This window comes from Tupaia chinensis, unplaced genomic scaffold (assembly GCF_000334495.1).
Source record: "Tupaia chinensis unplaced genomic scaffold, TupChi_1.0 Scaffold000527_1, whole genome shotgun sequence".
Classification (NCBI taxonomy): Eukaryota; Metazoa; Chordata; class Mammalia; order Scandentia; family Tupaiidae; genus Tupaia; species Tupaia belangeri.
Window position 1 is genome coordinate 7,202,997 of NW_006160040.1, and position 22,683 is coordinate 7,225,679.

The 22,683-nt window shown below is 42.5% G+C and overlaps 1 protein-coding gene across 4 annotated transcripts in view; it reads right to left on the reverse strand.

Moving 5' to 3' along the window:
• The window catches only part of FYN (FYN proto-oncogene, Src family tyrosine kinase), a 251,644-nt gene that overhangs the window by 218,852 nt on the left and 10,109 nt on the right, over positions 1-22,683 (reverse strand). The window contains exon 1 of one of the 4 annotated variants that reach the window (XM_006157008.2): positions 18,470-18,573. The exons of the other annotated variants lie outside the window; for them this stretch is intronic. The gene's annotated coding sequence lies outside the window, so the exon portion shown is untranslated. Of the gene's footprint in view, positions 1-18,469; positions 18,574-22,683 lie in introns of those variants that run through there. 4 annotated transcript variants of the gene reach the window in all.

Consider the following 22,683-nt stretch of genomic DNA (forward strand, 5'->3'; position numbering starts at 1 on the left):
AGAGACAGAAAGAGAGAAATCACCGCCCAGGGGGGGTGGTCACGCCGCAATCCCTTCTCCTCCATTCTCCTCTCGGGATCTTGGGCACACACGCACACGCGCCCAGCGTGAGTTCTAAGCCACCGGGTCCGGGACACGAACAGTGGTCGACTACGTGTGAGTCCAGCGACATAGCCATTATGCTAACTGCTGGTTCCCAGGGTGATGGACTTCTATGTGGTTATCCACGGTTCAGATCCTGGACCTGGCAGCTTGCCTTCTCTCTCTCTCTCTCTCTCGCTCTGTCTCCATCTTGTCAAATTAAAATAAATAAATAAGTGAAGTTAAATAATTCTTTAAAAATATAAAAAAGGAAAAGGTCTGAGAAATAGATTAGCTATGGGATCAGCAGTTAGCATAATGTCTATGTCGCTGGACTCCCATGTAGCCAACCGTGGTTCGAGTCCCAGACTTGGTGGCTTAAACTCATGCCAGGTGTGTGTGCATGCGTGCCCAAGATCCCGAGAGGAAAATGGAGGAGAAGGGATTGTGGCATGGCCATCCTCCCTGGGGGGTGATTTCTCACTTTCTGTCTCTCTCTGTCTCTTTCTGTCTTTCTGGAGAGCACACGAGCCCTATAGCAAAAATCTCTTAAAAAAAATAAAAAGAAATAGATTAGCTATAATTTAGAAGAATTATACTACTATGTTTACTATAGTGCTTAGGATATTTAAGTATAAATTTAAAGTATGATACAATTTAACATGCTATGTGTAATACAAATAACTGAATGGGCAAAAATACCAATATTCATTCACTCATTGAAAATGAATTGACAGGTATTTTGATAAACAGAGAAATATGGAAAGGCACTGTCTCTAGCAGCTGAGACTTAGAGAAAAACAGACACAGGATCATAATCATAACAACAACATGATAAATACTGTCATTATGCAAAATGTTATGCTAAGAAACACCAATACTTAAGTAGCTGGGAAATCATAAAATAGATTAAGTACAGCTCAATTTATGCAGACCAAGGTCATCTCTAAGTCAAAAAGCAGTACCTAATAAAGTAATTCTATTTATTTTAAATAGCAATAAACAAACCAGATTATATAGGAAAATGTCCAAGGAAAGAAAACCATCTAGGGGTTAATCATAGTTAAACCTAGAAAAGAGAGTTGGGAAGAAGTTGATTTATAAAAAATAGATTTTTCAGCCAGCCCTGTAGCATCGTGGTTAAGTACAGTGTATCGGGGGCTAGTGTATCTCACATGGCCAACCAGGGTTTGGATTCTGGCCCTGGTGGCTTCAAAAACATGTGTGTGCCCCAAATCCTGATGAGATGGAGAAATGGAAGGAAAAGGACTATGGTGTGACCACGTCTCATCAGGAGTTTGCTTTCCCTCTCTCTGGAGAGTACATGCACTGTTCAGCAATTAAAAAGAGACTGACGTGTAAAAATAATTTTTTTCTTTTTTTTTTACATACTTCTTTATTGTCTGAATTTTAAAAAGTACCTATATGTTCATGTGATACTTGAATAATAAAGAAAGAATAACAATAATAAAGCAGACAGCAGAGGAGGAGGCAGCAAAGCAGACTGAGAATGAGCTAAAGTAGAAGATCCAGAAGAGTGTGAAGTCATGGACGCCAGTGTTGAGTGCTGATCAACCAGACCAGCAGGCCGTCAAAGAGGTAGAGGAGCTGAGGGCCTAAGAAAGGACTTGTTACATAGCAAGAGGAATGTCTAATTTGGGATATGGCTGTCAGGGGGCTAGCAACAGTGCAAATAAGACTGTAGCAGGGCAGATAGAGGGTGTGGTGTGGAGTGAGCAGCAGATGCAGATCGAACACCCCAGGACAAGTCTCATCCATGAGCAAAAGTGAGTTGGGAACAAGCAAAATTATATTGCACTCTCTGTCTCTTTCATGTGGCCAAGTGGGTACAGAAAAATACTTGTCCATTTTACAGAAATGTACAGAGCAAGTATGATTATGAATGGCAACTAACACTTGAGGAAATAGACGTCTTACAGGTGTGGGGACTCACAAGGAATGGAACAGAGGAGCCAGATACCACCTATGGCATTTGGGATGGCAACTACACAGCTCCAGCCCCAGCAATGGTTGCCAAGATGTGAAGTTGATCCAGTGTTGCCAGATCACACTATTTTTAAAGAGAAGCTATATATCTGGATTTTTAAAAAATGTGAATATCTTGAATTTTAAATTCTAACTAAATTTTTTAAGAAACCCTGGACTGGGTGGGGGGCAGTAGGTGGTGTGGTGGTTAAAGCACTGGATTCCCACACGGCCCACTGCTGTTCAAGTCCCAGACCTGGTGGCTTGCTTTCTCACTTTCCCTATCTCTTTCTCTGGTCAAATTTAAAAATAATAATAGTAATAAAACAACACACAAACACACACACAGGCGTAGGCAAAATGTGTCTATGAGCCGCCTCTACTGCTTAGACTCTTTATAAGATTTGGCATTGAGGAGAAAATGTGAAATGAACTTTTTATACATTTCCCCCACAATGAGAGCTTTTTACATGCTGCTAGGTGAAGGCTTAAGATCTAATGGATAAAGACTATGTTCTTTACTTTTAATATATCCAATATCTGCATTAAAAAGGGCTTGCTTTTCTTTAAGATGCTACACACTCCTGTGCTCTGCTGGCAAACACTTACTCTAAACCGTGCTATGCTAACGTCATGGGCCTCAAACTAACTGGTATAAGAGCTAAAATATGCATCTGGGTGGGAAGCACAAATTAAACGGGAATTTTAAAAAGGAAAACATGAGGAAGGACAAAAAATTCTCACAGAAAATATATAAACACTCGAGTTGACTTTCAGTTTATCAGATTTCCTCAGGAAAGAACCTCCCATTTATAGCTGACTTCTATTGCAACACACCCAACAATTTCATTAGAATGCTATTTTTAATCGGTTCATCATATCACTATGCCTCAGAAACTGAAAGCCACTAGCTGTGGATATAGAACCTTCAGAAGGCAAACAACTTCTAGGGAGTTTTGTTTAATTTTTTACTGGCACGTAATAATTGTATATATATTTATGGGGGTATGATCTGATGTTTTGAAACATGTACATGCTGCGTAATGATCAAATGGGTAATTAGCATGTCCATCACCTTAAACACCTATCATTTATTTGTGGTGAGAACATTCAAAATTCTCTCTTCTTACTGGGAACATAGTGTGAGCAGCAGGAGCATCTCTACAACGGAAAACTACCAACCATTGATACCCTCCTGTGAGTGCACTGTCTTTTAAAAATCCTCATTGCAAACTCTGGAAAAACGTAAGAGACCTATTGCAAAGCGTGAAGAATGGATATGGAAATGACTCATTCATGGTAACATCACTGGGTGGGCCTTTGTCATAGAGTCTGTTTTAAACTCGATTCACTTCGCCCTCGTCTTCATAGTTTATTAAGGTGCATTTTGGATATGATGGTAAGGATTAGTACCGCTACTTTCCAATGATTTTTCCACCTGATGCAATCAATGCTATTTCAAGCTTGTGGAGAGAGAACTCGGGAAAATCCTCTGCACATTGGGTGTAGCTTTCTGTTGAAATTTAGGAGAAAGCTTTGACACTATCCTTGATGAGCAGGGGCACCTGTACGACAGCCTAATGGTGGGTGATGCTGTTGCCTATGGCCTCCTGTGTGTCTTATCTACAGTACATTTTTCTGTCCTGTGTCTTTTGCCTTCAGCTCATATAGAGTTCTGCTCTAACTTGTCTTTCCTGTTCACTCCGTCCTGTCTATTTTGCATTAGATGCTCTCATTCATTACTCTGGATTTCTCTTTGTATTTGCTTAGGTTTGGGTCAGCCACATTTCTTGTCTCTCATCTCTTCTCCCATTTCAGACCTTGTCTCTTTCGCCACCCCTGCCCAAATTAACACCAGCTTATAATCAAGGTGTTACCAGGTAGCCACAAAACACATTCTTCTACACGCTTATCCCTGAGGATCTTATTTGTATCAAGTTCACAAATGCACAGATTCACACAGTGAACCCATAGGTTTGGCAAAGGCCTCTCTACTTTATACTTGTAACAAAGGAACTGATTCGGAACCAGCAAATGGTATAATGGTTATGTCGCCGGATACCCATGTAGTTGACCACAGTTCGAGTTCCAGACCCAGAGGCTTAAAACTCATGCCAGGCGCAAGTGCATGCATGGCTAAAATCCCAAGAGGAGAATGGAGAAGGAATTGCATCGTGGCCATCCTCCCTGTGGGGTGAATTCTCATTTTCTGTTTCTCTCTGTCCCTCCAGGGAGCACATGCACCTTATAGCAAAACTTCCTAGGAAAAAAAAAAGGAACTGATTCAAATTTCCAGAATTTCTGAAAGCTCCTCCAAGCTCCCACCTCTGTATTATAGGAATTCCCTCAGATGGTAAGGCCTAACCTTTTGTGTTCTTGGATGAAAAGCCTGCTAAGAGACTGTTAGGTCAGAAAGCCATGACCTCTGACAGGCCAGAACAGTGGCCTATGGGGCTTCCTGGTACCTCTCTGGACTGAAGGCAGAGGAGCCCAGACAGGTCTACGGGTTTCCAAACAAGACATGCCACAAGCCTTTGCGAGGACATTTAGCCATGCTTTCAAGATCTTTGCTGAAAACAGATTTAACTGTGTCAACACTAATTCAAGTCCCAGACCTGGTGGCTTGCTTTCTCACTTTCCCTATCTCTTTCTCTGGTCAAATTTAAAAATAATAATAGTAATAAAACAACACACAAACACACACACAGGCGTAGGCAAAATGTGTCTATGAGCCGCCTCTACTGCTTAGACTCTTTATAAGATTTGGCATTGAGGAGAAAATGTGAAATGAACTTTTTATACATTTCCCCCACAATGAGAGCTTTTTACATGCTGCTAGGTGAAGGCTTAAGATCTAATGGATAAAGACTATGTTCTTTACTTTTAATATATCCAATATCTGCATTAAAAAGGGCTTGCTTTTCTTTAAGATGCTACACACTCCTGTGCTCTGCTGGCAAACACTTACTCTAAACCGTGCTATGCTAACGTCATGGGCCTCAAACTAACTGGTATAAGAGCTAAAATATGCATCTGGGTGGGAAGCACAAATTAAACGGGAATTTTAAAAAGGAAAACATGAGGAAGGACAAAAAATTCTCACAGAAAATATATAAACACTCGAGTTGACTTTCAGTTTATCAGATTTCCTCAGGAAAGAACCTCCCATTTATAGCTGACTTCTATTGCAACACACCCAACAATTTCATTAGAATGCTATTTTTAATCGGTTCATCATATCACTATGCCTCAGAAACTGAAAGCCACTAGCTGTGGATATAGAACCTTCAGAAGGCAAACAACTTCTAGGGAGTTTTGTTTAATTTTTTACTGGCACGTAATAATTGTATATATATTTATGGGGGTATGATCTGATGTTTTGAAACATGTACATGCTGCGTAATGATCAAATGGGTAATTAGCATGTCCATCACCTTAAACACCTATCATTTATTTGTGGTGAGAACATTCAAAATTCTCTCTTCTTACTGGGAACATAGTGTGAGCAGCAGGAGCATCTCTACAACGGAAAACTACCAACCATTGATACCCTCCTGTGAGTGCACTGTCTTTTAAAAATCCTCATTGCAAACTCTGGAAAAACGTAAGAGACCTATTGCAAAGCGTGAAGAATGGATATGGAAATGACTCATTCATGGTAACATCACTGGGTGGGCCTTTGTCATAGAGTCTGTTTTAAACTCGATTCACTTCGCCCTCGTCTTCATAGTTTATTAAGGTGCATTTTGGATATGATGGTAAGGATTAGTACCGCTACTTTCCAATGATTTTTCCACCTGATGCAATCAATGCTATTTCAAGCTTGTGGAGAGAGAACTCGGGAAAATCCTCTGCACATTGGGTGTAGCTTTCTGTTGAAATTTAGGAGAAAGCTTTGACACTATCCTTGATGAGCAGGGGCACCTGTACGACAGCCTAATGGTGGGTGATGCTGTTGCCTATGGCCTCCTGTGTGTCTTATCTACAGTACATTTTTCTGTCCTGTGTCTTTTGCCTTCAGCTCATATAGAGTTCTGCTCTAACTTGTCTTTCCTGTTCACTCCGTCCTGTCTATTTTGCATTAGATGCTCTCATTCATTACTCTGGATTTCTCTTTGTATTTGCTTAGGTTTGGGTCAGCCACATTTCTTGTCTCTCATCTCTTCTCCCATTTCAGACCTTGTCTCTTTCGCCACCCCTGCCCAAATTAACACCAGCTTATAATCAAGGTGTTACCAGGTAGCCACAAAACACATTCTTCTACACGCTTATCCCTGAGGATCTTATTTGTATCAAGTTCACAAATGCACAGATTCACACAGTGAACCCATAGGTTTGGCAAAGGCCTCTCTACTTTATACTTGTAACAAAGGAACTGATTCGGAACCAGCAAATGGTATAATGGTTATGTCGCCGGATACCCATGTAGTTGACCACAGTTCGAGTTCCAGACCCAGAGGCTTAAAACTCATGCCAGGCGCAAGTGCATGCATGGCTAAAATCCCAAGAGGAGAATGGAGAAGGAATTGCATCGTGGCCATCCTCCCTGTGGGGTGAATTCTCATTTTCTGTTTCTCTCTGTCCCTCCAGGGAGCACATGCACCTTATAGCAAAACTTCCTAGGAAAAAAAAAAGGAACTGATTCAAATTTCCAGAATTTCTGAAAGCTCCTCCAAGCTCCCACCTCTGTATTATAGGAATTCCCTCAGATGGTAAGGCCTAACCTTTTGTGTTCTTGGATGAAAAGCCTGCTAAGAGACTGTTAGGTCAGAAAGCCATGACCTCTGACAGGCCAGAACAGTGGCCTATGGGGCTTCCTGGTACCTCTCTGGACTGCAGGCAGAGGAGCCCAGACAGGTCTACGGGTTTCCAAACAAGACATGCCACAAGCCTTTGCGAGGACATTTAGCCATGCTTTCAAGATCTTTGCTGAAAACAGATTTAACTGTGTCAACACTAACACCCAATTTTAAAAGTGGGCAACAGAAATAACATGGAACCTCTGAGATTTACATTGTTAAAGGCAACACCGTACAGGAGAGAGCCCAGTTTTTATAACGGGACAGAAATGGGCTCAAACCCTTGCATGCTCTCTGACACTCAATACCGGGCAAGTCAGTAAACTTCTCTAACTCCTGGTTGTTTCCATCAGCAAAATGACGCTATCAATACCTACCCATAGGATTTCTGTGAGGATTAAATTACATGAGGTAATACAGAAGAATGCCTAGCACAGCACAGCAGTAAACAGTGGGGCGAGGGAACGGAAATGAATAGCACATGTTCCCAGGCTTCCTCCTCTCAGCCGCGCATGTGAATTCTGGCTCTGTCTTCCTCATTCTCCTCTTCGCTCACCCTTCTGGGAAGGCCATTTTTTTTTTGGAGAGGTTTTCGCTATAGGGCGCGTGCACTCGCCAGACAGACAGAGAGAGACAGAGAGATAGAAAGCGAGAAATCACCCCCCAGGGGGATGGCCACGCGCAATCCCTTCTCCTCCATTCTCCTCTCGGGATCTTGGGTACACACACACACGCGCCCGGCGTGAGTTTAAGCCACCAGGTCCCGAACTCGAACCACAGTTGACTACGTGGGAGCCCAGCAACATAGACATTGCGCTAACTGCTGGTCCCCTGGGAAGGCCTTGATCCCAGCCTGTTTGGGGGAAAGTTTGTGGTCCAGAACCAGGAGAAGGGGATGAGCAAAAGGCCCCTGGGGAGGCAGTCTGGGGAGTTAGTCTGCTCGCGCTGGAGACTGTGAGGAAAGCCGGAGGGAGAAAGGACCTGAAGACGTGTTGTTGTAGTGTCTATCCCCGCTGTCATACTGAGAAATATCAGGGATAGGAAACAATGTGCTGTTTTGAAATTATGTTGCTAGACTGCATTTCTTTGGCTCTAATAGGACTCTGAAACTGGATCACGTGGGTCTGGATACATAAGGGCTAGAGTGATATCCTGCCAGTGATAGAGGACTGTGGAATTATGCACACTGGGGATTGGCAGCTGTCTACAAGCAAGAGGGAAGGGGAAGTGACAACAACCGAGCCGCCTGTCTTGTTTTAAGAGGCATGTCGGGAGGCACCGGGAGGTGGGTGACACGGTCAGAGGGCTGGATTCCAGAACCCATAACCCATCCTGATTCACTCTGACTCTGGTGAGTCATTAGCATTTCCATGTTTCGGTTTCTTCCCTTGGAACATGGCTGGCTGGCTGGGCTGTTACTACTGCATACAGCTGGCCCTTTAAAAGTTGGTTTGGTGGTATGCCAGCAGCTCTGGCTCCTCCTGCTTCCTGGGGAGCAGACGTGCCCGTACTTCCACCCTCTCCATGCAGGTGCCATGTGTACATGTATGAACACACACGAGTATACAAGTTCTGGACCTATTCATGCATAAACCATTAAATCATTTAGAAAGAAAGCCTTAGAAAAGGTTTATCTCTCATCATCCAAATAAAAATAGCCCTGAATCTTAAAAAATGGATTGATCTCTTTTTTCTAAACATTTCCAAAGGAGAGGTTTACCACTCATGTTGTCAAGGGTGTACTTCATTTTCTAATAGTGGAAAGGTTCCTCTTTGCTCTATTAAAATAATGACACTCCTGCCTGCATTTCCAGTTCTTCTCACCACACGCTTTGGTTCTGCATAGGACTTAGGTCCGTCTGACAACTACAAATGTATTCATGTTAAGTGCCATTGTCTCATTTCTCTCGCGAGTAGCTTTGTTCCCTGATTTATCTCAAGTACCTAGAGCAGTGCCTAGCTTATGCTGGGTAGTCAATGAAATCTATGATTACAAGTTGAATTCTTTTTTTGTTTGTTTAATCTTCAATAAAATCACAAACCTACAGAACCGAACAGGACTTTAGAAAGGGATCTTCAGAGATGAGAAAATTGAAGCCCCATCAGGCAAAGTTGTTTGTCTGAGACAACACAGTTTGCCAACCCTGGGGCTGGATGGTGGTGCAGAGGTAAATGTGATGTTCTGTGAGGCTGACCTCCATGGGAAGGTTCTGGGTTCATGTCTGGGTTTTGGTTCATACTTCCTGAGTATGCCAGCTACGCTCCTGCCCACGATCTGGGGCTGGCTGAGGCTGGAAGTAGATCACCTGTTAGAGGTGCCTGTCTCTCTGTCTCTTTCAGTCATGGAAGAAATAAACAGACGGAAGGTGGGGGGTTGAATTTTCCAAGCTCATATCAGCTCTCTTCCCACTTCGTCTTGGTGCCTCCATACAGAAGTCAATCCTAGGGAAATCTTCTGGAGGGAGGTGGTGGCAGAGAGGGACCAAATCTGAACTCATTTAAAATAAGGGAAGGAGCTGGAGAGAATGAGCTGTAACATTTATTTATTTACAGAATAGTAGCATCTCATACATAATAACAGTTTATGCCTCAGTAGCAGCTTTCATCTAAGGATCTCAGAAAGCTTATGAAATTTCTCACCCCACAATAAGAGGTATCATTATCTGCTCTCCATCAGTTAGTTAAAGAAGCTGGGTGTTCTTTGGCCTTATTGCTAGCTTGTTTAAAGCCTCTTTGACGCTCCATGTCCTCTCCATAGTCTTTCTCATCTTTATCGACATCAAAAATAGCTTAATGAAGCTACAGTTGCTACAGTGAACTCCACGGTTTGTTATCTCTTAGGTGTCTGTAAACCATTCAGAACCGTGGCAGCCAGCCTATGGAGAAATGACACTGGGTATCTGGGTGTTCAATCATGCAATACCTTCTTCCAGGTCATTGGCATCTGGGACTTCCTGAGCTAGTCCTAGCGAAAGGCTGTCCACAGGGGCTTGGGAGGTACACAGTAGCTTTTGGGGGTAGAAAGAAATTGTATTCTTTCCCCAGTTTATTGCCCTTGCCCCACATACCCTCTCCAGCTGTGAAGACAAATCAGCTCGGTTGGAATTTTTACCTTCCCACACAATTACAATGTTTACAATTACCCCTCAATTATTTAAGAACCACATTAAAGGCCAATTAGATTGAGTCAATGCAACAAGCCCTGCAGAGAAGCTCTGTAAGAAGATTTCGGCTAGGTGGCCTTCTTTCTTCTTTGGAGAGATGGGGGACACAGCAGATTCTGAAAGCTTCCCTTCATAAATCTTTCCCCCACCCCCTACGGTAAGAGGCAGGAGGGTGAGCCCTCTTTTACTCCATCGGCCAGGGAAGATGCCAGCCTAACCGTGCAGCCTCGAAGGCTCAGCACCATAGTGGCTGCTCCATCCCACGCCGCGTTCAGGGTTGGCCCCGAGCCAAGGAACTCTTGTTACAGTTGGCCATATCCCCCTGTGAGCTTCCTCTTCCGCAATTCCTGGGACTGGGAGCTTCATGACTGAACTCCTCCGCCAGCATCCTGAGGTTTTCAGCCCCTTGGAACAAGAGCACATTCTTTCTGAGCTCAGGCTTTCCCAAAGTATTTTCCAAGAAACCTATGCTCTGTGAGATACTCGAAGGTATAACGTGGGAAATGAATTTTGTACCTCACTAAGTTTGTGAAACTAGAGTATAAAAATATGCTCAGCAGTAGTGTTCTTCAGAAAATTTAAAATGGTACTACCACAGGATCTAAGAAATCTACATCTGTGTATAAACCCAGTGAATTGGGAACAGGGACTCCAAGAGATATCTGCACACTCTTGTTCACAGACACACTATTCACAACAGGCAAAAGATGGAAGCAGCTCAAGTGCCCATGGAAGGATGAATAAACAAATACAGTTTGAACATAGAGTGGAATATTATTCAGCCTTGAAAAGGAAAGAAATTCTGACACATGCTACAGCATGGATTAACCTGGAGGTCACTATGCTAAGGGAAATAAGCCAGTCGCAGGAAGACAAATAGTGCATGAACCACTTGTGTGAGGAACCTAGAGAAGCCAACTTTGTACAGACAGGAAGTATAGCAGATAGTGGTTGCCAGGGGCTATGAGGAGGGAGGAAGGGGAAGTTGTTAAAGGGTATAGAGTTTCAGTTCTGCAAGATGAAAAGAGTGGTGGAATTGGTTGCACAGTGCTGTGAATATATAACATAATAACATAACACTACAGAATGCTTAAAAATGATTCAGGTGCTGAATTTTATGTCACATATATTCTACCAAAATTAAGCAGTTTTTGCAGTAAGACTTCTCAGGGCCTTTAAGTGCTGACGTGCACGGGGAGTGCACAAGGAGCTTTTCCCAGCTTATCTGGACACACGATCTATGTTTTACAGAACACCCCGCGGGACCAGTATGCTTCAGAAAACACTTTGAAAAAAGAGCTAATAAAAAGAAAACTGTTAGAAAGTATGAAATCCTATTTTTTTAAACTTTTTTATAAAGGAAGGCACAATTCCAGAGCCTGAAGCCAGATTTACAAAACAGTTTTGACTCATCATCATCCTCTGATCAGGGGGAAATATGTCACTTACTAGCCATGTGGCCTTACACAAGTATTACCTCTTCCTGGCCCTGTTAAATGAGAATAAAACCTGTTCCGCCTATCTCACTGGTTGGTGGGAAACCTAATTAGAAAATTCATATGAAAGAACCTGAAAAGTACCAAGAGCTATCCAGAAGGTGAGATAATCAGACAGTACTAAAGCTTAGGAAGGTGTAGCAGAAAAGCAAGGCAGAGAGGCAAGTCTCATGTCAGGAACTCAGGTTATCTATCAGGCACCAAAAAGGCACCAGCAGGCACAGAAATAAAAGTGAAGGGAAAAGAAGAACCATAGACTATGGGGGACCCGTAGTTGGCGTAATGGCTATGTCACTGGACTCCCATGTAGTTGACCACAGTTTGAGTCCTGGACTTGGTGGCTTAAACTCACGCTGGATGCATGTGCATGCATGCCCAAGATTCTGAGAGGAGAACGGAGGAGAAGGGATTGTGGTGTGGCCATCCCCCCCGGGTGGATTTCTCGCTTTCTGACTCTCTGTCTCTCTTTCCGGTAAGCGTATGCAAATATCCTACAGCAAAAGCCTCTCCAAAAAAAAAAAAAAAAAAGAAGAAGAAGAAGAACCGTAGAATACAGTGTGGAAAAGAGGAAGATGGACTGGGAGTCAGAAGACTCAAGAGAAGCTAATTGCATCGCTGACGGGTCGTGGGTAGGTCATTCAGCCACCCTGACTCACAGCTTGCCCAGCTGTCAAATGAAGTAGTTGGAGGAGGTCATCTCAATGGTACATGAGTCCATGAAACACTGAAACGCACAGGCTGGAATAGCTGTGGGAGGCCTTCATCAGACACCGAGGGTCTACTCTGCACCTGGCTCAGTGCTCGGATGCAGAGAAGAGCAGATCACCAACTCTGTGCTCCCAGTTGAGTACTGCTTCCAAGCCAGCCAGCCTCAGAAGACGGGACTGCTCACATGGGGGTGTCAGTGACTCACTCCCTTTGCAGTATTCTCCCGGTCCTTCACCCACACACTTTACAAAAAAGGTGTTTCCAAAGTATCTCCCATGAACTACTGACTCAATGGAACCAAGCAGATGGTATAGAAAAGTTGTTCAATGAACAGAAATTCGGGTTCCACAGAAACAGGCTGCCCAGTCCTGGGAACCCATTTTCCTGCAGAGTTCTGACTGTACACACAGAACATGGGAGCTGCCTGGTCGCTGCATGTCGGCAGACTGACAATCCCTCCAAAACACCCTGCCGGCAGGGCAGGGTGTCAGCAATGCAGTGAGATGTCGGGCTGGCTGAAGCCAAGAGTGAACTGCAGTGTCAAGACCCTGGTGGAGGTGTGATCTGTTGGTCTGTCTGTCTTTATCTCTTACACAGGGAAAAAAAAAAATACATAAACTTAAAAACAAAAAACAGTGGCTCGAAAGGGACATTCAAAGAGCATGGGAAAACGGGAGGAGGTGAGACAGTCCCCAGCAGCCTGGTGAAGAAGGAACTGGAGATTCAGACTTTGCTGTGTACAGTGACAGAAAGCCACTGACGGTGGCCAAGGAGGCAGGAGCAAGGTGAAAGTGTGTCCAGGTGAGGCAGCTCACACACAGGAAGGACTCGGAGCAAGAAATGTGTGTCAGGGTGGTTCCAGGGGAGGAAGTCCAGGCGTGAAGAGATGGGGACAGTTTAAAGGACAGATGCCCTTTACAGATGTCCTTGCACTAAGGTGGTGCTGACAGACAACAGAAGGGATGAGAGTAGGGGCTCCACCGAGAAGTTACTGACCTGTTAGATGCATGGAGTTAAGAACGCAGGCTTGTTCTAAGGGAAGTATAAAGTTTGAGGAGATGGGTAGAGAAAGTTGATGACTACTTATGACTGAGGAGATAATGAGATGCACTGGAAATCAGTGGTAATGGAAAAACGATCCCTATTACTGTCATATTTAGACCAAATTAGTAATAAAGTTATCGAGTAAAAACATCCTGTGGAAAAAAGGTACAAATTAAAAAAAAAAATGAGGACGTGTAGACCTGAGCATGGGAAGAGGGGCACAGAAGAAAAATAGAAGGGGCTATATGTACAATTTGCATTTAGGTAAAGAATTCATATCTTTGGGTTCTTGAATGGGCATTTGGGGAGTTCAGAGACCTCCTGAAGTAGTATTCTCTCTTTCTCTCTGCATTCACGTTTCTGGGTAGAAAACCACTAGCGTTTACTCTCTCCTTAAAAGCTCCCCAAACAGAGACTAGCAGTTAGCATAATGGCTATGTCGCTGGACTCCCATGTAGTTGACCGTGGTTCGAGTCCCGGACCTAGTGGCTTAAACTCACACTGGGCGCGTGTGCGTGCATGCCCAAGATCCCGAGAGGAGAACGGAGGAGAAGGGATTGTGGCATGGCCATACCACCTGGGGGATGATTTCTCGCTTTATGTCTCTCTGTCTCTCTAGCGAGCGCCCGCACTCTGTAGCAAAAACCTCTCCAAAAAATAAATAAATCAATCAATCTCCCCAAACAGTGATTCACTAACATCTGATGGAAAGTTTTTCTCCTATCTGCTTGACAACTGTGCTGGGCTATGGCACATTAAGAATAAGGTACTAAAATTGCATTTATTACCAAATATAAGAACCATGGAATATTCTCCTGAATCTTCCTGTCAGAATTAAAGGATAACATTTGGTATAGGGGCCAGATGGTGGCCTAGCCTTAATGCAACTTGACTCCCATGGGAAAGGTTCCAGGTTTGTCACGTGGGTTCCTGTGATCTGGGTTGGCTGAGGATAGGGGTGGGGTAGATTGTGGCATAAAGATCCTGTTGGGGGCGCTTCTGTCTCTCTTTGTCTCTCTCTCTCTCATAGATGAAATAAATAAAACAGAATAAAATTTGGCATAATACTCCAAAGACTATTGACATTGGCAAATACACAACTTAAATATATTAAATTTCAAATGGTAAAAGCATATTTAAAACCTTGTAAATGTGGGACCGGGAGGTGGCATGGTGGTTAAGGCACTAGACTCCCACATGGCTGACCACAGTTCAAGTCCCAAAACTGGCGGCTTGCTTTCTCTCTCTCTCTCTGGTCAAAATGAAGAATAATAATAAATGAATAAAGTAAAATAAATAAAAACCAAAACAAAACCTTGTAAATGTGAGCCTTTTGCTAAAAATGTATGTATGGTACTTATTTAACATAAGAGTACCTGGATCTGTTAATATGCACAGCTAGATCCACAGACCCTGTGAAACATAGTTATTGGAGCTGCTGTTAACAGTCGTGACCTTCCCTCCATCCAAAAGGATGTTATCAAGTAGACCGTGCAGTAGGACTATAAATACATGACATGCCTGTGTTACTATAAATAAATATTGCACGTTCTCCCAACCCTTTTAATTACTGTTCACCTAAAGCAGAGCAATGAACAAAACTATCTGAATTCTGAAAATGGGAAAAGCCCTCTTGTCACTCTTAGGTAGTTTTACAATCCTAACAATAGACTTAATGAAGCCTTTTAAAAGAAGGACGATTACATTAAAATGATTGGAGCATGTAAAAATTCATTACTTAGATCTTCTTAGTGTCTGATGGATTAAATGCCTCATCACACCCTAGAGAGAAGTAGGAACAAAGAATTAAAAACAAAACAAAACAAAAAAAACACACAACTTTCTGAGTGCACACTTCAACCTGCAGATTTAATCTGGTCCCAGATATCTCTCAGCACTACACCCTACACTAAAAGTATGAAGAACTGTTTGGCATGAGGTAAATTACGAAACGGTCCTAAGAATTCTGCATGCTGAATGTAAATTGATATTGACTATTTTTTGTTGCGTTTTTTAGAGAGAAGGTCTTGCTACATTGGCCAGCCTGGCCTTGAACCTGTGATTCTCCTGCCTCCGCTGCTTGAGTAGCTAGGAGTCCAGGTGCACTGCACAAATTGACATTGCAATCAATCCATGTCTTGATGGTGGTAAACAGCAGTTACACAACCTGACAACTTTTTTTTTTGGAATAAAGACAACAAATATAAAAACAAAGTCTATACCCTAGGAAGTTGCCTGGGACTGTGAAAACCTATTACATTCAAGTGTTTACAGAGATAGCCTCAATTGACTGGTTTGTGTTAAATTTATTCCTAGATAGTTTACACTCTTCTCTGGCTATTATACATAGAATTCTTTCTTTAATTTGATTTTCCAGCTATTAGCTGCTAAGATGCAGAAATTCCATTGATTTTTGTCTGTTCATTTTGTATCCTGTGACTTTACTAAGTTCATTTATTTATTAGTCCTTTCTGGTAGCTATTTTATATATTCCTTAGGATTTGCCTATGTAACTGTCTAATTTGCTATATGATGCGTACACCTGCCAAGGAGAAACACACACGCACAGAGAAAGAGAGAGGGAGACGGGGAGAGAGAGAGAGAAAGTAGGAAAGTGAGAAAGTACCCCTCAGGGGGGATGGCCACACTACAATCCCTTCTCCTTCATCTTCCTCTTGGGATGCTGGGCATGCATGCACACACACACACACACACACACACACACACACACACACATACAGCTAGGGGTGTTTCTCAAGCCACAGGATCTGGGACTTAGTCAGCCATGTAGGATTCAGCTGCTTTAACCACCACACCACTGGCTAGCACCCTGTCCTTTATCTCTTTTTCTTGTTCTCTTTCTGAAACAGTCCACTGTAACACCAACGGAAGTTTCTACTACTGCATCCTGCTTTGCTGCAGGTCAGTATGGGCCTCTTTAGGGCCAGGAGGATTGGGCCATGTCTTTGGCAGAAGACAAGAAGCCTGATTCAGAGGCTCAATCTTTAAGGAACAAGAATGTATGCTTGATTTCTTCTGGTTTAATTACTTGTACCTCTCAAGATATTGACATTCTAAAAAAGTTATTCCCAAAGGAATCACTGACTCTTTGGCCTTTTGAGCTAGGCAGGTCTCTGACTTAGAGATGTCTGAAACCACAGCCTAGTCCAAGGCAGTGGGATAACCTGAGCCCACATTTTTTGGAGCGTTTGCTAAGGGTGTTTCCTAAACCCAGGGTGAGCTTACTTAGTGCATGTGGCCAACCTGCTGCCTGAGTTAAGAAATATTAAGAAATGAATTTCCCTCTGCCTGTACTCTGAGTAAATTTACCCTAAAACAAGTTAGACACTGAGGGTCTCATTGAACAGCTCCGGTCTTCTTTACACCAACTGCTAAATAGGCTAATCTCATACCACCACAGTCCTGAACCTCTTAGGGTTCATCCTAGAGTCTAACATCTGAGAGCTCATTCACAGTCCCTGGGAATCTTGGTGAAATTCTTCTTGTACACATGATTTGTACCTTTCTTTTAGAACTTGGCAGAGCTAAGAAAATCATCAGCCCACTTAGCAAACATATAACATGTTTCCTCTCCACCAGACAAGGGACATTAACAAGGATGTCCTCAAATTAACGAGCCTATTTCTGTTAACCTGATACAGGTATTTGGACAGCTGAAATTCTAAAACTTTTAGGAAGTCCAGCTCTCCAAATTTCCCTTCTTGTCAAATAAAGCCAAGCAGTCTTGCTCATCAATCACTTCTCTAAAATAACTCCCAGTTGTTACTGCTAAAACAGAAGTTCCAGTGTCATAAGTGGTTACTCACATCAGAGCTACGCTACAACCAGAGAAAACAGAAACACAATAAAGGGTAAAACTCATGGCTGTTGGGCGTCTGTTGGGTGAAGCTAGTGTCAACAGAGAAGGGGAAGCTGAGAAGGGAAGGAACCACCATACTGGCCACCGCACAGGCAAGGATCTAGAATCTCCGAGTTTAAATGGCAGCGACCATGTGGGGATAGACACAGCATCTTTGAGCTCCAGAGAAAGCCAAATCCACAGTGAAGGGAACTTGCCCAGGGTCCAACAGCTGGTTCATGGTAGAGTTGCAATTTGAATCTACATAAATCTCTCGTAAATCCTTTTTTTTAAAACTAATTTTATTATAAAGTAATATAGCCACATTAACAAACATAGAGAAGAAAATCCCCATAATCTCATATCCCAAATACAACTGTGAGCACTTTGGTGTAGCCTGTGTAGCCTTTTTCACATAGGCATTGTGCTCTGAGGTCATATTCCACATATGATTAGGTATCTAATTTTTTGTTTTGTTTTTTTTTGACTAGAGGGTACATGCACTTGCTAGAGAGAGAGACAATGAGAGAGAGAGAGAGGGAGAGGAGAAAGCGCTCCTCATAGGGAAGATTTGAACCACATTCCCTTCTCCTCCATTTCTCACTCTTTTGAGGATTTTGGGTACACATGCACATGCACCAGCCATGTTTCTTAAGCACTGAGTCAGGACTCAAATCGTTTAGCCAATCATATGGCATCTGGCTGCCTTAACCACTAGGCCTCAGAGTCAGCCTGGGGATCTAACTTTTTTTTTTAAACAAACAAGCTAAATAGTTACCCAACTTATTTAGAATCCAGATAATCATCATTTAAACTAACATACAGTATTCTTTTGAGTAGATGTTGTCATAGTTTACATAATGAAAACTCACTTGTGGAACACTGAGATTATTTTCAATTTTTATTTTGGCTAAGTACAAATGTTGTTTCTAGTACACCAGGCTGCCTTCTCAAATATGTACTGTCATCATCAAAAGTTTCAAATGGACAACACGAGTCAACAGATGAAAAACTGTGATTAAAAATATTTTGAAAATGCTACCATCACTGATCCTTCTGGCTTGGAATCAAATAAATCTGATGAGTGCTATTAATGAAGGGTGACCCAAAAATAACAAGTTAAAAAAAGCTGCACTTCTGAGACTCCAGAGAACACGTGCTTTGGTTTAATGTTCTACTTTCAGTTTCATAGGAAAGCCAACAAAAGGAGTTATCCACTAAAATCAGGATTTGAAAAAAAAAAAAAATGGGAATTCTTTGAATAGAAAACGAGTCTCTTCAGCTTTATGCATCAGAATGGTCAGAACTTACAGACGAAACCAGTATGCTCACCAAGGACTGTGTCATACTTCGCAGCTCATTTGCTACTCAAAATGCACAGACCCACTTTTCTCAGGTCAAGTGAGTGAGCGACCACAGAGCAGCTCTGAGTTCTCATCGAATAAGCCTGTGAAGTAAAAGAGACAGCAACATTAAACCCCGTGTAAGTTTACGGAGTTTCTGAGATACAAAGCATGGCTGTCAGAAAAATCTTTTGTGTTCAAAGGAAAGAAATCTCCAAAATATTTGTGCGCCTCTTTGTGGATATTGGTCTTGAAAGCTTTATTAGAAGCTATGCCACCATGGGTCTGATGTGGAAACAGCACACTTAAGTGCCTGGTGCCATCTGCTCCCCAGATACAGTACTAAAGAGTATTGCTGGTCACGGAAGATTGACTGGAAATGGAGAGGACTGGGTATTTCTATTCCTTGGGAAGTGGAATCTGCTTCCTAAGGACAATCCGTGATAACCTTTCATGTTTTCCACCATGACCACTTAAAATCCTCACCTTTCTCTTCGTTTTCCAACTCTCTCTGCTCCATACTTTGATGAGGAGTTGTACTTCATCAGACCCTAATGACATCCTTTTCCTCTCCAATGGTTAGCTAGCCCTGCATCTCATCTTCCATTCAGACCTCCCTTTCTCTTAACAGTTAGTGGGGCTGGTAGGTGGCATGGTGGTTAAGTGTGCTGGACTCTCACATGACCAACTGTGGTTCGAGTCCTGGACCTGGTGGCTTGCTTTTTCCCTTTCCCTCTTTCTCTCCCTCTCACTCTGTCCCTCTCTGGTCAAATTAAAATAAATTAACTAATTATTAAAAAATAATGGTTAGTATTTCCAGGGCAGCAGGTGGTATAGTGGTTGTGGTGCTAGATTCCCACGTGGCTGACCATGGTTTGAGTCCTAGATCTGGTTGCTTGAACCTCATGGCAGGCAAGTGTGCATGCGTGACCTACGTCCCGAGAGGAGAATGTAGAAGAAAGGACTGCTGTAAGGCCATCCTCCCTCGGGGATGTGTGTGTGTGTGTGTGTGTGTGTGTGTGTGTGGTGTGTGATTTCCTGATTTCTGTCTCTTTGTCTCTCCCTTTTTCTAGTGAGTGCACGTACTCTATAGCAAAAATCTCTGGGAAAAAATCTGAAAAGTTATTATTTCCTCATGGGACTGTCAAGTGTGATACAACTACTTTGGAAAACTATTTGATATTATCCAGTAAAGCTGAAAGATGCACAGACCCTAGGACCCAGAAATTTGCGCCTGAGGCACCTTTCCTAGAGAAACTACAGCAGGACTCACATTCAAGAATGTTCACATCAGCACTGTTTAAAGCAGAAAAACAACCCTGAAAATAGCCCAAATGTACACTGAGAGGAGGGGGATTAAATAAACTACAGCATAGTAATTTAGCAGAAGGCCAGATAACAAAGAGGATAAACAAACTTCATACATGAGGCTTCAAGTATCAATAGGGATGAATGTTGAAAACAAATGTTGATTGAACAAGTAAATGGTACAAGAATACTACTTATATGTAGCCTCCCCCCGCCCCCAGTCAAGGTAAGCAGAACTTAATAGATTGCTTAGGGAAAAAACTTGCACAGAAAAGCAAGGAAATGACCAACACAAAATTCAAAAAGGTATTTCCTTTGAGGGAGGAGGGCATGGCAGAGGAAAAAATGCATAAAGCCTCCTCTGGTACTGGTGACATTCTTGTCCGTAAGTCGTAGGTTGCGGACAGGGGGTTGTTTTACTCTCCTTTCTCATTCTCGTGTGGGTGGGTGTGTGGTGCACACATATATTGCACATATATTGGTATGCACACATGTTGCTTTTTATACATCACAATAAATGTAATTTTTCACCTGTGGTGAGCCCCAGATCCACCTTCCTCACCTCTTCCCAGCACGTTGATCCTCCGTAGTCCCCTATCTCAGGTAGAAGGCTTGTTCCTGCTCTAATCAAACATCATGACTGCCAAAGACTCAACATGATGCCTTTGCTTCCTATGAGGACTCACCTGGAGCATTTACCCAGTTTACCAGTGATAAGAAAAACTCAGCATGATGTCTTGCTCAGAAGGTAGTGCCAACCTGACTACAAGGGGACCTGAAATCCCACCTGGAGGAAGGGGTGCTGTTCTGGTAGAGTGCACCTGCCTTTGGCTGAATTGTGCCAAGGAGCTGCAGGTAACAGTGCTGTCCAGGGTCTGTCATACCCATCCCAATCCTAGCGTTGCCTGCTGCTCACAAGAAGCCTGTTAGGCTCATCCACTGCATGACTGCTACCTCCGTTACTGTTGAGCAAAAACCATTATGACTGACTTTCCCAAACCACCCTTCCTTCATATCTGTAGAAGAATCTTAGGCTCACTCATTCCTCAGTCACACAGACTTCCAACTTTACCATAATTCTCCACCTTTCCTCCACCTGTAAGAGTAAACTCTGAGTTTATTTTTCTGCTCTTTTAGTTAGGAATTTCTGATCTTGGTATCATGGCCTTAATTTAGACAAAATAAGAGTTTTTTTAATGTATTCTAGTAATATTTCAGGAATGTTTGTTCTAAAAGTGATTTTGTATTAAAAAATTAAAACAAACAAATGATTTCAAAAGAATTCAGCAGTTTTGTTTTTTAGACTTCAATTTTTCTCCCCTGTTTAACAGATTACTTATGAAAAACACATGGACCTTAACTACTGTCCTGGAGATCTAGATCTAGGTATTTTGATTTTTTCTTCAAAACTGTTTCATACCGTTTGCATTGTAACTTGAAAACACCTTATAATGTTCACTTAACAAGCCTATTTTCCTTTGATCACAGAAGACTCACTAAAGTGAAGGATGAATGTGGAAAAAAAATGACAAGAAAGTCAGGAAAAGAGTCGTGGAGAAGTGGTGGAATACTGTGAAGAGAACTAAACTCAGCCCGTGAGGATCCAGGGCTGTGCTAGCTACTGGGCTAGGCGCATGTCTACAATGGAAAATTCTGGGTTCAGCAAGAAATTGAGACACTTTCAGGCAATTCTGAAATACCAGGCGAGTGAAGATGGTTCCAAAGCAGAGGGAACAAGAACTGGACTCTGGGACCTGGTTGGAAGGAAAGAGGGAAACAGGACCTTTGAAGAAGAGCATCGGAGCTGGCTGATTCCTTCAAGCTGGATGAAGAATATTCCCAACCATAACAGGGCCAGGGGACAGTGATGACAGAGACAACAGAAATCTGCCACTCGCGGTCTCAAATTTGAGCTGAGCTAGAGAATGGATAGTCACGGGTCAAACATCAGGTGAGGTGAGGGTTGCCTAAAATTCACAAACAGACCTCAAACACTCAATGATTTGGGCTTTGTCCCCCAAAAGGAAGAAATAATTCTATTTCCAACAGCAACAACAAAGTAACTTTTCCTGAATGGATGCATTTTTCTCTGTTGTCCTGAAATTACTGTTTCTGAAGTTTTTTAATCAAACAACACTACATAGTATTTGTTCTGGTTGTTAAACAGCAACATCTAGAAAACATCAAAACCTTATTATATTTCCTTTTGGCCACTGTGAAAATGGAGTATTTTGGTTGTTGGTTGGCTACTAGCCAATATTTATTGATATCTAATATAAGAAAATATAATAAATATGATGGTTATTGGCAAAATTGTTTTGTTCTACCAGCTCATGGGCCATGTATGAAAAAAGTACTCCTAACATCTTACCAATGAGACTCCCTCCACACCTAAACTCTTACTACGGATCACCATAACAGCTTCCAAATTTCACAAGTAGGTTTTATACATTATTTCATTTTCAATACCTGAGGGTTGTTCCAAGTTTGCCCCACTATCAAATTTACTTTTTCGGTTTTGCTGTTTAGAGAGATTTTTGCTATAGGATACGTGTGTTTGCCAGAGAGACAAGAGACAGACAGAGAGAAAGAAAGCAAGAGATCATCCCCTAGGGGGGATGGCCACACTGTAGTCCCTTCTCCTGCATTCTCCTCTTGGGATTTTGTGCATGCATTGCACACACATCCAGTGTGAGTTTCAAGCTGCCAGGTTTGGGAGTCGAACTGCAGTTGGCTATGTGAGTCCAGTGATAAAACCATTATGCCATCTACTGGTCTCTGAATTTCCTTTTTGGTAAAAAGCAACATTTTGATGCATGTCAAACTCTCTCATTAAAAAAAAAAACAAACAAAAAAACCCTGCTTTTCCTCTCATCTGATAACAGTATAATAGGC